General features: G+C 51.5%; 1 protein-coding gene across 16 annotated transcripts in view; it reads left to right on the top strand.

Annotated features, from left to right (window-relative positions):
• The first annotated feature begins 7,516 nt into the window (after positions 1–7,516).
• The window catches only part of RIMBP2 (RIMS binding protein 2), an 80,786-nt gene continuing 73,038 nt past the window's right edge, over positions 7,517–15,264 (top strand). For 5 of the 16 annotated variants that reach the window (XR_012058421.1, XM_072936231.1, XM_072936233.1 and 2 more), the window contains exon 1: positions 7,517–8,286. The gene's annotated coding sequence lies outside the window, so the exon portion shown is untranslated. The remainder of the gene's footprint in view (positions 8,287–15,264) is intronic. The other 11 variants (XM_072936229.1, XM_072936228.1, XM_072936227.1 and 8 more) reach the window with 7 other exon arrangements.

Genomic DNA, 15,264 nt, shown 5'->3' with positions numbered 1-15,264 from the left:
ATTATTTGGAAGATAATGAGACCCTTTAATTGTGTTTGTTCTGCACAGCTAGCCGTTCAATAATTCAGGGTGTTGCCGTACAATTTTCTCTATGTTTGCACATTTTTTGTTTAGGAAAACGTCACGTTTCTGTGCCGTGTGTAAAGCTGAGATCTGGGCATTGTCTGTCACATGGAAATCCCTGCTCACCTGGGCTGCAGCAGGGGCTTTGGGGCTCAGGCTTCTGCAGGGTGAGGTGGGACAGAAGAAACGAGGGTGGGATGAAGCTGCAGCTGTTAAAGGCTGCTCTGGCTTTATTCCTACCCAGGCACCACTGGAATATTTCCATACATTCATCACTCCACTGATGTTCCTGTCAGCATTCCTCTCGCTGGAGCTGCAGCTCCTTTTCGTGTCCCCACGTTAAAAACAGTCCCTGCCTGCTGCGCTGCCCACCAAGTGCTGCACTGCTTTAAATAAATCCATTTGCATGTGTGGAAGGTACATTTAGACTACTCCTACAGTGCAGAGCTATTTCTCACCACGCGTTTACACAGTTCCTCAATAGCCACTGATGGCAGGATTTAAAAGTTCACCTAAAGTGAGGCTGAGAACCACTCTGGGAAGCACAGAGAGTGCCCAGCGGGTTTGCAGAGTGCTCAGCAGAGGAGGGCACGGGCCAGGGAGAGCTGCCAGCTGGGGCTGGAGGGGATGCTGGGGTACAGGAATCCTGCCCTGCTCCCGTCCAGCCCAGGCCACCCCTGCCAGCACAGCCTGGGAGGCTCTGCCCAGAGCCAGGGCTGGCAGCTGGGCACACCTGGGCTCCCCTGGCTGGGAAACTGTTCACAGACAGATTTTGTCAGAGCGCCCATTTATACAGCTCCCCTCATGGACATTTGGGCATGGTTTTCCTTCCAATATGAGGCAAATAAAACCAGAGTCTTAGAAAGAAAACACAAACTCACAGGACAATAACATTCAGCACGTGTTGACATATATTTTTAATCACAGCTAATTTATTTGTTTTTTTAATCCCTAAAATAACAGAAATTACCACAAACGTCAGGTGAGATTGAAGAAAAGGAAGGCAAAATCTCTGTTGCCCTGCAATCCAGCTGGGTTGACAGATCCACACTAGAGCTGGTTTAGATTCCATATCTGCTTTCTGTGTTTTGCCTCCTCAGAGCTGGTTCATCGCTAAGGCAAGCACGTGCTGAGCAGAGTGACTCAGACCTGTGGGCCAGGATGCTTTTCTGGGGTTTCCAGCGAGCACTCTTCATCCTGCACAGATATAAATAAGTGCCCCTGCTGACTTCCCACCATTTATTCTAGAAAACTGAATGTGGCATTACTTTAATGGCACTAAGAGATCTTTTCTGTGCTCGAAGGGGAGCTGTTTCATTAACATCTGGGGTTACCTTAGAAGTTCTGCTCTCACACCCTGGCACCCACAGAGCCACAGCACAGTGCATAATGCACAGGAGAAAAAGAAATCTGGGCTGAATTGCTGCAAATGATCAAAATTGGATAATTCTGAGATCTGACTGGAGAAGAGAACAAACTCCAGGCTTGCTTTTCCAAAGAGACCTCCTCGCTTGGCACTGCAGGTTCAGCTTCCCTGAGCCGGGAGCCCCGCTCAGATGGGGCTGAGCGCCCGTCCTGCTGCCCAAACAGAGCCAGCCTGGCTCAGCAGGGACAGAGCCTGGCAGAGAGGGTGGTGGTGCTGGGAAAAAGAGATCTCACTCTGTTTACCCTGCGGGAGCGGTCTTGGTTACACAAGATTAAATGTTATGTAAAGTGAAAGAGCAGCTGCTTTGCAGTGCTGCAGCCAGCAGCAGCGAGGGCCGGGGACAGCTCGGAGGGCAGCGCCCTGCAGCATCCCTGGCACGGGAGAGGGACCAGGAGAGGGACCAGCCCTGGCACGGGAGAGGGAACAGGAGAGGGACCAGCCCTGGCACAGGAGAGGGACCAGCCCTGAGTCAGGAGAGGCTGAGCTGCTGCCCTGGCCCAGCTGCCCACGTGCTCTAGGATGTTTATTTGGCTCCTGCTGGTGCCACCAGCCCCAGGGCTGCAGGCTGTCCCCTCCTGTCCCCTCCTGTCCCCTCCTGTCCCCTGGTCACCCCAGGGCGAGCAGTGCCAGGGCCAGGAGGGCAGCAGGGGCTGAGCCCTGCCCTGCCCTGCCCGGTGCCACCTCTCACCTGTGCCAGGAGCCCCCGGGGCTGCACGGGGACAAACAAGGTGATTTCAGGCCAGCAGCATCACCAGCAGTCCAGGCCTGCTCGGCAGGATTTCGATCAGCTGTTGGTGAGTTTTGCTCCACAGTCCATGGAGGGCACCAGGGAAGCAAAGCAAACACCTGGGCAGTCTCCAGGCTGCAGAGCTGTGGGCAGCAGCAATGGGAGGAGCAGCTCAGTAAATATTAAGAAGAGCAGGGTGAGTGTCCCATGCTCTAAAAGCTTCCAGAGCTTCCCTGCCAGGGGCTGGAGCACCTCTGGTGGCACTGACCCCGTGCAGAGGTGAGGAATGGCAGGTGAGGAGCGCTCTGCCCCTGTCCAGCGCGGGGCACACCGAGACTCACCTCGGGTCTGCCTTCCCTGGCATCTCTGCTTTCTGTCATGGTCCAGCACAAATCACAACCTGCACAAATTACAAGTAACTCTTTGCAGTTTTAGGAGTTAATGTTGTGAAAGTTAACCTGTAACAGGACTATCCCTTTATGACTTTTCTTCTTTACTCTTCCAATTGGAGTTATTTACTGCTTGTATTCTAAGATAGCTAATTTAAAGTATTGGCCAATTTGAAGTGCTCCCCCTACAAAAAACCAAACCAAACCAAAACAAAACCAAAAAAAACCTAAACAAACAAACAAACAAACAAAAAACCTAGATGCTGATGTTAGATGCCTTTTGTGATGATTCTGGAATATTTGTCTGCACGTGTGGCTTGTGTGAGGGGGATCAACTTCTTTCCAGAAGCCCTGGAGCTGAGGCTGGCCCGGAAGAAGGTGCAGTGAGGAAGCCCCAGGATACCCTGGAGATGGAGGCACAGCCCCGTTTGCCTGCAGAGAAACTGCTTTTCCAGTTCCCCAGTGTGACACTGCTTTTCCAGGGACACTGGGGGGCCCCAGTGAAAGGCAGCTTCACCTGATGTTCGCTCTGATTCATCTTTTCTGGTCACTAATGGATCCACTCTCCAGAGCTTCCAGCGCTTCTCCCCTCGGTAGATACAAACACCATAAGAAATGCTTTAAAAGAATCAATAAACACTTAAGTGTTTGGCAGCTCCCAGGATTTTACTGGATCCTTTACTCAACAGTTTAATGCCCAATAGAAGAAACTCACCCGTTAAATATTCATCTGCAGATTTGGCAGATACAACACACCTCAGGTTGGTTCTCTTTGACTCTTCATTCCCACCAAAGCGGTTTTCAGTGCACAGAACCCAGAGCCGTGCTGATGGACCTGAGGCAGGAGCAGCCTGGGGGATGTGACAAATTCCAGCACAGGTCGGTTCGGCACGGATCAGCTCCAGACGGATCGGTTCGGCTGCGGGCAGGCACGGATCAGTTCGGCACGGGTCGGTTTGTATTGAACACTGGGTTTGGCACAGATCTGCTCCGAACGGGCTGTGGGTTTGGCACAGATTGGTTCTAATTGAACAGAGGGCTCAGCACGGATCGGCTCGGAACGGATCGGTTCCGATTGAACAGTGGGCTCGGCACAGATCAGCTCAGAACGGGCTGTGGGTCCGGCACGGATCGGCTCGGCACGGATTGGTTCCGATTGAACAGCGGGTCCAGCACGGATCGGCTCGGCACGGGCCGCAGGAGCCGCGGAGCAGCAGCGCTCGGTTGCCATCCAGTGGCAAATCCACGGCCCCAGGGAGGGGAAGGGAAGGGAGAGGAAAAGGAAAAGGAATTCCTGCCTTTCATCTCCTCCTGTTATCCCTGTCTCTTCCTGTGACTGATCAGGCGAGACTGGCTCTTGTTCACTTACAGCTCAAATGAAATGTCTGAGAAAGAAAACTTTCAAATAAAGCACTTACGCTATGAGTTTTGAAAGAATTTGAATTAAATTCTTTCCCTCAGACAAAGCTTTAGCAAGAATGACATGAAAAATGTAATTTCTCCTTACCAGGCTGTCAACCCTTCATCTTCATTGACACTGTCATCCAGTAACACTGCTGTCATCGCAAAAACAATCACCACAACGCTGCCTCCAAAGCAGAAAATGCACTTTGTCAATGCTAAGTCTCAACATTCACAAAATATCAACAAACAATCCAAAAGCATAAAAGATCTGGAGATCCAGCTGCGGCAAGGGGAGTGTTCAGAACTCCAAAATCATTTGGGATGCCTGAGGATAGGTGAAAATCCACTCCTGTTCTTCATCTCAAACTGTGCTGGTAAACAGTTACAGTGAAAATAGTTTATTGATAGGTGAGTTAAGCCCAAAATATTTATCTGCCCATTTCTCACTAAAACAGATAATTTACACAACATTTAATAGCAATAAGCTGTCCTGTGTGGAGGAGTTTGGGTCTGAATCCACAACACTTCTGGTTGAGACTCGAGACTTCCACTGAGGATGTGAGCTGGCACTTGGCAGTTCTCTGTGCCGTTCCCGTACTTTGTGTTTCCACCCCAACATCCAACTGCCCTTGGCGTGTCCTGTACCGATTCTGTGCCCTGCCAGCAGCGCCTCTGAGGCCTGTGCCCAGCAGCAAACGCTGCGAGAGGAGCAGCTCCCATTCCCACAGGAATTGTTTCCATTCCCAAAGGAACAGCTCCCATTCCCAAAGGGATTGTTCCCATTCCCAAAGGGATTGTTTCATTCCCAAAGGAGCAGCTCCCATTCCCAAAGGAATTGTTTCCATTCCCAAAGGAGCAGCTCCCATTCCCAAAGGAGCAGCTCCCATTCCCACAGGAATTGTTTCCATTCCCAAAGGAGCAGCTCCCATTCCCAAAGGGATTGTTTCCATTCCCACAGGAATTGTTTCCATTCCCAAAGGAGCAGCTCCCATTCCCAAAGGGATTGTTTCATTCCCAAAGGAGCAGCTCCCATTCCCGGCTCGTGTCCCACTGCCCCAGCTGCAGCAGCAGTGTGCCATGGGACACTGGGACGCCCCGCAGGAGCTGCAGCGCTGCAGGCAGCTCTCCTGCACCCCTGGGCAGGCCTGGCACAGCACAGGGCAGCTCCTGCCGAGGTTTTTCGTGCTAAGCTGGGACGGGCAGGGCTCCTGCAGCACTGGCTGCTCACCCTGAGGGGAAGACAGCCCAGCTTTTGGGACATGTTGTAAATAATTGTCCCACGGCATTGCTTCGTGTTCATGGCAAGAACATGACATTCATTAGAGCCTGTGAAAAGTGTCACAGTTTAAATGGAATTTCATCGAGCCCTTATCATCTACAGAAAGATGTTTTTGCTCTCCCTCCTTCTCCAAAGAGTGTCTGTCCGAAGGGAGGGTCATTCCTTGGGGATTCTCACCCTGGGGGATTCCATGGCACACAGAGCAGTAATTCCCTTTCTTCTCTCAGCAAAGCTGTTAGATATGTTATGTATATTCTTACATGCCAGTAGCCATCAACAGCACAACTGCAGCCAGGAAAAATTATTATCAAGCTATATACTTAATGCTGGTATTTGGCCACACAAACTACCAAAATAATAATAATATGTTTATGATAATAAATCCTAACATCTAACAGTTCCAGTAAAATGTCAATTCTCATCTGCTGTGGCATAACAAGTTGCATATGTCAAATTTTTATGACTCAAATTGCTAAACATGTTCTTGAGATAAAGAATATGTTTTAAAACCTTCATAGCAGTGAGTCTGTAGTGGTAGTTTAAAAAACTACTTGCTATTTTACTTACTTTCAGAGTGACTTAATGAAATGTATTCATATAATTTTGCATATTTTTAAAAGAAGGCTTTCAGAAAGTTTATGATAATTTACATATTTTATCCATGTATGTGCCCACACCCCCCATGCAGATATTAATGTTTGAAACCCACCCGTGACAAGGGATGAGCAGAGCTGGTTTGGCTCAGTCTGACACCTCAATAACACCATTTTACAGCCATCTGACAGACGTTCAAGTATCAGGTTGGCCTGGCAAACTTGTTTAGTTTGTGCAAATGCACACAAGGAACAGGCACCTTCCTCCAGCCTCCAGCCTGGGCAAGCCAGATCTCCAGTGTGCCAGCTGGAATGTTCTGGTGCTGCTCACGTCAGGAGCTCAGATCGGTGCTGCTGCTGGAGCACAGTGTGCTCAGGGCTGATGCAGTCAGAAGGAACATTGCAGTTTGAAGCTGCCATGTGGCTCAGCTGAGGGGGAAAATCTGACTAGCCAAAATTAGACTCAAAAAAAAAAAAAAAAAAGCCATTTATACCACAAAGTGGTTATAAAAGTAAGAGTGCTTTGCCTGATATCAGAGCCATAATCTAATCTGGAAATGAACATATGAACCTGGCTAGGAACAGCTTTTCCCTCAGAAAATGCCAGTTTGATTGTTCCTGATGCAGTCATGAGTGATCTCAGGGAAGGTCACTGGGGGCTGAGATTTGCACAACAGAGGGGTCTTGGGGACCCTATTTTTAGATTTTGGACTTCTCATTCAGAAAGTTCTAGTCTTTCTAGATGGTGCCAGAGCAGCTTTCAGGGAAGAAAGCACAGATTGTCTGTAAACCTTCTCCTCATCTTTCTCCTTGCAATGGCACGTCCCCAGGGCTCAGATCTGGGTGTTTCATTCAGACAGAGAGGGACAGGTTGTCCAGCAGCAGCCAGGGCTTTGCAGGGCACACTGTGACCACACTGATTTAATCCCAGGCCTCTGAGCAGAAATGTGCTTCATGCACAGGGCACTGGTGGTTCTGCAAGCTCTGGGGGCTCAGACAGACGGGTGGCTGGGAGCTGCTGCACCCAGAAATCCAGACAAGGCCAGCTGGGAGCGATTCCCCAGCTGCTCAGCACACATCAGGGTGTGAGCTGGGAATCCAGATAACACAAACCTAGAGAGGGAGATCACCTGAGAACTCCCTCTGCCATGGCTCCTAATTCCTTGTGGAGAGGCATCCATGGAGAGCAGGAACTCCCCAAGCACTCCAACGTCAGGAGGAACCATTAGGCTTGAGGGGAAATCTGCCTTCTTTTGTTAGTGCCAAACTTTCCCCAAAATTCTCCTGCTCTTCCTCGTTATGTCTGTGGGTAAAACCATGGGAGGAAGGCTGGTATCTGAAAAGGAACTGCAGAAAAGACATTATTGAATTGAGGGGTGTATTTCTCTAGATACTTTAGCAGAATTCAATAAAATAGTGCCTTGAGTGTGAAATATTTACTTCCCTGTAAAATACTAAAAGGAAAATAGTGAGCTACCACTCAATATAATTCAGATGTTTTCCTAATGATTTAACCTTCATCAGCCCGGGGAATTCAGTTACGTTGTAGTGAATGCACTCCCAAAGTGATCAGATTCTATCACTCAGATAATTTCTGCTCAGGAGAAACTAGGAGCAAAAAACAATGAGAAAACGACTGAAGCTGGGTTTCTAAAATTCGATTTATTGAAACCGTTTCCCTGTATCCCCTTACAGCGTCTCCCTCTGCCTGCTGGGGAGATGTTGCTGCACCTTAGGAGCTCTGTGGGAACGCGCTGCCCCGTTCGCTGGGGCAGAGGGGCGGCGGAGCGGCCGGGATGCTCCCGGTAATCCGCCTCAATTCCGCTCCTGCGCGTCATTGGGCAGGCCGGGCGGCGGAACGAGCCCTGGGCTCGGGTTTCCAGCTCACTGGGCGGTCCTGCAGGCCAGGCTGGCCCGGCACGGCTGACCCGGCCCGGCTGACCCGGCACGGCTGACCTGGCACGGCTCTGCCCGCTCCGCTCCGCGCCCCTGCCCGCGCCGCTCCGCGCCCCTCGGGCGGCGCATCCGCGGGGCCCGGGCCATGTGAGCGCCCGGGGCTCCGGGAAAGCCATCTTGGGCGGCTGCGAGCGCCTCATAGGCTCCCGGGGGCCGTGCACGGCGATGATGCTCGCTCGGCTCCCCGCCTGCCCGCCCGCCGAGCGCCCGTGAAGCGCCGGCCCCGAGCGCCGCCGGAGCTGCGGCTGCTGCCGGCCCCGAGCTCCGAGCTGCGATCCCCGAGCTGCGGCTGCTGCCGGCCCGGAGCTCCGATCCGCGATCCCCGAGCTGCGGCTGCTGCCGACACCCGGAGCTGCTGCCGAGACCCGGAGCTCCGGTCCCCGGAGCTGCTGCCGGCCCCGCTCCGCTCCCGCATGAGCTCACTCGCCCCCGGCACCGCCTGAGCGCAGGTACGGGGATCGCTCCGCTCCCTGCGGGGCCGCAGGGGTGGGATGGGGATGGGATGGGGATGGGATGGGGATGGGGATGGGATGGGATGGGGATGAGATGGGGATGGGATGGGGAAGGGGATGCGTGTGCGGGGGCAGAGTCCCCTTCCGGCGTCGGTAACTCTTATCGCAGGCAGGCAAACTTTATTATTCTGCAGCAATTCGGTGATGCCCTTCACTGCATCTTCCCTTCTAGGGGCTGCTGTGAATAATAAAATGTGCATCGTGCACGAGCACTAGGTAAAGGGATTAAACTCTTGCTAGATTATTCCACCCTCCCTCCGATTGATGTTTAATCTGATGTCATTTCCCAGTCGCTTTTAGGGTTTCCAATAAAAGAAAAGCCATTTTGGCCGGTTTGGTGGCTGTGTTTGTGCTCCGTGTTGGTGTCTGTGGGCAAAGTTGGTGGTGGCAGTGGCTGTGGCTGTCCCTGCCCCCAGCCCCAGGCACGGTGCATCTCCTCGGAATGTGTTTGCTTTGCAAATGTGGATTGTCGTGTCATGGCAAAGTCATCAGCGGCTGCTGCTCCACGCAGCCGCTGCCCGTGCGAATGCGTGGCATTTGTCTGGCACCTAAAGCTAAATCGGAGCAATTGCCGGTGAATACCTCATCCTTTTTTCACCCAGCGGCGAGATTTGCAGGCAGATACAGACAGCTGCTTGGGCGCTACAGACAGCGGGGCTGGGGATGTGTGTTCTGCAGGCGATCGCGTAGAGCAGAATAATACCATTTCCGATTGCAAATTGCCATAAACAGCAGGGCACTAGCCCGGGGCAGTGTGCTGGGCTGGGTCCGGGGGCACTGCGGGGCTCTCAGTGCCTCTCTCACGCCGTGGCGCTGGGCACGGGGGTGTGTCCTTCCCAGGGATGTGATGGTCGACATTACAGCTGTGCCTGGGCTCGGGGCAGCTGTGCTGGGGAGACTCAGCGCACATGAAAACCTCGGGTTTGCTTCTGTAAGCTACTGCTGCCTGGCTTTGTAGTGGTACAACGCTGCCTGGGCTGTTTTGTCCAGGGCAGGCACCGATGCAGGGTTTGTATACAAAATAACTCATCAGAATAACTCATTAGTGAGTCTTGACACTGCATCTGGAAAATTCAGAGCCTGCTTATTAAGGGATTGGATATAATTTGAAGAAATACCTGAATTCAAAGGCACTGGTTGCAACATTAAGAATTGCACCAAGTATTCTGTGACAGGGGAAGAATACCATGATTGTTATAATCCAGATAAAAATAAGGACTATTGGTTGGCAAAAAATAGAAGAGCTGCCTTAAGGAAACAGCATGAAATCCTGAAACACAGACCAAGCAGCAGAGGGGAAGATGCAGCATCGCCATAAAGCCATTATGATAAAAAATAGCAGGATATGGCACTGATATGAAAGTTGCTGTTTTCACTTTGTATTTTGGCGTTTTTGATCGGGAGGTGTTACATTTTTATTAGAGGAGGGCTTTCAAGTCTGCCCAGCTGACAAATGAAGAAGGTAATTCGGATCAAATATTACAGATGTCAGCCAGGATTCACTGCTGTAGACAGCCTTTGAAACACATTTGTGCTGCTTCTACTACCTTAAAGGAGTTTGGGGTTTTTTTAGGTGCCTCTTTGTTGTTCCTTTTTGATCTGATGGTCCTGGTCAGTGGCTTTGTGCAGAGATTTCCTTTCAAAAAGGGAAAAGACTGGCTCTGAATGGAGCCAGCCAAGTGGCCATGCTGTCTGCAGGCTGGAGAGCAGCTCTGATTTTCCCTGCTTACATACCTGAACGGGTTCCAGCCTGCTGAAATACAGCATGACTGCACGCTAGAGGCAGTGAACAGAGGGGCTCTGCTATTACATCCACCTTGATGAATTTGCCTCTACCTGGAGCACCTTTTTGAGACAGGCAGCACGTTGAAATTTCTAGAATTAAAACCAAGTTACAGCTCTAAAACAGCAGGTGAGTTTGAGGGGTAGGAAAAGTAAGGTGGAACAAAATATGGGGCAGGGCAGTGCCAGAGATTTCTGCATGAAAATGGTCTGAATAGCTGCTAAGTGCTGCTGGAGCTCACTGCCAGCTGCAAGCTCAGAAATCTGAAGCATCTCTGTGGATGTGACCAGTCCGTGCCTGTACGAGCTGTGGATGCACTTCTGCATCTGCCCAGAGTGTACAGGTGTGTCTCTGGTTTAGATACCTGTTAGTGTGTGTAACCCCTGCCCTTTGGAGAGCTGTGTGATCCTGAGCCTTAAATCAATGCTCCAGCACTACAGGGCTCTTACAAAACCTTTCTGGGCTGCCACAAGGGAAAGAGAAGCCTGTCACCACTGATAATTAACATCCTCGGGTATGAGGGGTTCCTTTTCGTGTGTCAAGTGCCCTACCACAGATCCAAATTAGATATCCAAACTCTCGCTGCCTTTGCTCTGGAGTGAGGAAGCAGTTGGCCATGTCCTGTCCTTTCAATATTCATGTGGAATGGAGCGTGGTTTGACAGTCAAGGCTGTTTGTCATTTCACTGAGACTGTTTCAGGCCCTCACACTGCTACGGAATATGTCACACTAGCTGAAATATCTGTTAGTCACGACTTTTTTCCTGGGACTTATTTTTGGGTTATTATTCAGCAAAAGGTTCTGACTGAAGTGGAATTTTGTGGAAATCCTTTGTTTCCCCCTTCCATAGCCTGTATATCCTGTTCTGGTCGGATGTCAAGCTGTGCAGACATCAGTTCCACTCTGGTGTTGGAAAGTCTCTCTGTGCATAGGGCCAAGGAACTGAAAGCTGTTTCAGATTTTCTGGAGAACACCTGGTGCCGCTGGTGATTACCTGTCTGACTGCTGGTGTTGTGTGTAAGATGCCTGTCCAAGACCGATGAGGATTGTCAGAGTGCTGCTGACAGCAGCATTTCCTCTGCTAGAGCAGCATTGCTGCTAGAATTGACAAATCCATCCCAATATCGTCAATAAAAATGGAACTGGAGTGTAGCCACAGCGCTGGGAAAATGCAGCTTCCCCCAGACAAGGTGCCAGGAGCCAGTGTGTGCTCAGGGGTGGGGGAGAGGGCTCGGGGGCTGCAGCTTGGGAGGGCACCGAGCTTTCTCTGCACCCATCCTGGTAGATGCTGTGTGCAGCCGTGTTCCGCCTGCAGGTGATGCCTGTAAAGCCACCTGTGGCTGGGATTTTGGGGAGGAGATGGGAGTGGTCCAAGGGCTCGTGGCTCCACACCTGGGCTGGTGCTCGTGGTGCTTGATCAGGAAACCAGAGTGGGGCTTCCAGCTCTGCCACAGATCCTGTGAATGGCCCTGAGCAAAGCATTCAGCATCTCCTGGGCTCTGTTCTCCTTCTGTAAATGGGAATAATAATGAACTCTTTCCACTACATTCGATTCATTTTATCTGCTTAGGAAATGAGATTTTCAGACCAAACGCTGTTTTCTCCATCAGGATGCTGAATCCCAACAGAGGCTCCTGGATGCTGCTCATAAATCACTGACAGCCTGCATTGTGTGTTGTTGATCTATGGAAATATTGCTGAGTGCCAGAAGAATTTGAATTTGTTCAGGAAGAGCAAGTGATTAGCAAACTTCTCTGTTGTGCTGGTGGGTACATGCAGGTTGGAGAGCCTCATTCCCCTGCTGGTGGCCCTGGTTTGGTAGGAACATTTCCAGTGCAGGTGTCAGGACAGAGGGAATGGGATGGCGGGTTTGCTTTTTAAAACATATATAATTGCCATGAAGTTTTCTATTTCCTGTTGCACACACAGGGTTTCTAGAGCAGCAGGGATTGCTGTGCCCAGTGCTGGCTGCTCAGCAGCAGTGCAGGCTGTTCCTGTGAGCAGGCAAGAGGAAGGCACTGAGAAAATAACAGCAGGGCACAGATTCTCTTCCCTGCTCTCATCTCAGGGCAGTTGGAAACCCTTTTCTAGTTTTCCTTTAGAGACCATCCTGCAGCCAGCCCCTCTTCCTCAAGGCTGGATGTGAACAGGGTGGGCTGGTGGGCAGCCCTCACATGTTCCCTTTTCCTTCCATGCTCCACCTCCCCTAGAACTAGACTGATTCATTTTCTTTCACTGAGGAGCATAAATCATTTTTACAGACAGCCCCATCAAGTTTTTACACTGGATGTGTGATGGAAAAATTACAATTATACCCCCTCTTGGCAACTGTGAAAGGAAAACAGTTGAGGCAGGTTAACTTGTTTAGGGTTGGCCTAGAAGAATCCTAAATCAAGGCTAAATTCCTCCAAAATAGGGAATTTCTTCAGTGACTTTACCTTTTCAGCTCCTGCTGAATATTTCTGTACCTCCTCAATACAGAGCTGGAAAAATGCCCTTTGTTGCTGCAGTATGGAACACCATGGTGCCTTTTTGGTGTGGGAAGCCCAGTGGGAGCCCTGCCCCTCTTACTGGGAGTGTTCTCTGATGTTAAACAGCCAGGGCTGGTACAGATCTGTGCCAGCCACAGCCAGAGGGGCACAGCACAGAGCCCTGGGCGTGCTGGGCTGGGCACTGGCTGGAGAAGGATGGAGCTGGTCAGGGTCAGGGTCAGGGAGCTGCTGGTGCTCAGAATTCAGGGCAAGCAGCTCTCAGCTGTCACAGTGACCAGCATGCAGGGCTGCCTCTGGCCCTGTGTCCTGCAGGCAGTTCCCTGCTCTGTGGCACTCACAGTCCCCCTCCTGACTTTCTGCTCTCCCCACCTCCCTGCCCCAGTCCTGCACATAGTTTGGAACCTTAGGAATATTCCCTGGCAGCTCCAGGAGTGCATTCCTTGCCCCCTCTCTTGTTTACTGCTTGCTAATTAAATTTTGTAGGTGGCAGTTTGGAATCTTAGTGGGACGTGTCATGTGGCTGCTAATGCTCTGCAGATCTCCATTACATAACCTTTAAGTAGTTGGGGAAAATGTGCTTGTGTCATACTGGGCCTGACATAAGGCTCTGTCTGAAGCCAACGGCCTGATCAGGTTTTTTATGTAGGATGACTGCAGAAATCTTGTGGCTGGTTTGTTCTGGCACAAGATTTGTGCCCTGGGTTGTCAGGTCAATTGTCTTCCCTGGCGGAGAGGCTTTGCAGGCTCTGTGTGCCTTCCCCCAGGCAGAGCAGGCAGGGCTGGGGTTTAACACTGGCACGCCAGCAGTGATGGAATAAATGCTAAATGCAGCAGCTCCGAGTGCTTCTGCCCTTCTGAGAGCTCCGACAGTCCCGGTTCTGAAGTGACCCGGGTGCAGGGCAAGCACAGGAACCCTCCCAGCCTGTCCCCCACCCTTCACCTCCCCCAGATCTTAACTGGGCCCTGGTGCTTTCTGCAGAATGAAAACGTGAATCAATATGGCTTTAAAAATGCTGTGTAGAGACGATCAATTTTTAATGCTGGGTAATTCATTAGGGTCTGCTTTGCTAAAGGAGCGTTTTGTAAATGGCAGCAACGTCTCCACTCACGGAGTGAGAGCTCTTCCTCCTTCCTCCAGGCCAGGACCATCTCCTGGTCACACTTCACACACAGTTCCAGACTCCTGGTGCCTAAAACATCCCCATACATCCCTACACATCTTTGTGCATCATCCCTGCACATCCCTATAGCACATCCCTACACATCCTCATACATCATCCCTGCACATCCCTGCACATCCCCACACATCCCTACACATCCCTACACATCATCCCCACACACCCCCACACATCCCCTTTGTGCATCCTTCTGCACTATCTGCTGCAGCTGAAGCACTCCCTGGGTGGACCAGCCCAAGGAAAAAGTCTCATTTTGGTGTCCAGGCCAGGGCACGGCCTTGGAGGCTGACTGCTGTCTGTGAGTGTCTGTCTGTGGCTCTGATGGTGCTCTCTGATGGACCACAGGGATCCTCTGCCTCGCTTCCTTCACCTGCTGGGAGGGCTCGGTGGCAGTGTGCTGCTTAGTCCTGCAGTGAAAGTTGCAATGAGAAATGAGACAAGCTGGATGAAATTCTGGGTGCTGACACAGAGGGCAGCTGGGAGAAGGCTGGTCCTTGGTGTCACAGCAGTGCCACGGCTCTGGTGGCCCCAGGGAGCCTCAGCCTGAGCCCTGCAGGGCTGGGAGCTCCCAGCTCTTCCTCACCGTTCCACAGGTGAGGATTCTGCTGCAGCCAGGGTGAACAGCCCTGCCCAGTACCCTGGGTATTGATCCCAGCTGTCCCATGCCAGGGGGAGCTCTGCCACCTTGGATATTGGTTAATTGATTAATTATCAGAAACCCCAAAACTTGTGCTCAGCTTGCAACTAACTTCCCTTTTGAAAAATGTCTGTTTGATTTCTGCAAACACTGCTACAAGGAAATGAAGTGTGCAAAGCTTCAAGCTGCTGATATTTTTGTAACATAATGGTAAAAGTGTTGTAAACACACAATTTTTCCTCGTCTTAAAATAAGACAGAACAATTTAGAAAACAGAACAAGGGAGGAAGACAAGCTGTCCATGAGATGGGAGAGCGCAGCAGTGAGTGAGGCCATGAGCTGCTGACCCCACTGGCGTGGCACCCTGGGGTCTGTGGGGCTCAGGTGGTGCCAGTGCTGCCCTGTGGGAGAATTGCTGTGGGCAGAGAGCAGGGAGCAGCCTGAGAGCTCAGCGTTTGTGTCCTGGCCATCAACACAGTGCACGTTCATCAGCCAGGCTGTCAGTGCTGCCACAGCGTGTGTGTGACCTGGAGTGGCACTGGGTGGGTGTCACAGCGTGTGTGTGACCCTGGAGTGGCACTGGGTGGGTGTCACAGCGTGTGGGTGACCCTGGAGTGGGACTGGGTGCGTGTCACAGCGTGTGTGTGACCTGGAGTGGCACTGGGTGTGTGTCACAGCGTGTGTGTGACCCTGGAGCTGGCACTGGGTGGGTGTCACAGTGTGTGTGTGACCCTGGAGTGGCACTGGGCATCTGTCACAGCGTGTGTGTGACCCTGGAGCTGGCACTGGGTGGGTGTCACAGTGTGTGTGTGACCCTGGAGTGGC

The sequence above is a fragment of the Taeniopygia guttata genome, chromosome 15 (assembly GCF_048771995.1).
Source record: "Taeniopygia guttata chromosome 15, bTaeGut7.mat, whole genome shotgun sequence".
Classification (NCBI taxonomy): domain Eukaryota; kingdom Metazoa; phylum Chordata; class Aves; order Passeriformes; family Estrildidae; genus Taeniopygia; species Taeniopygia guttata.
The sequence above is the reverse complement of the archived record's forward strand: the minus strand, read 5'-3'. Positions and strand labels throughout refer to the sequence as shown.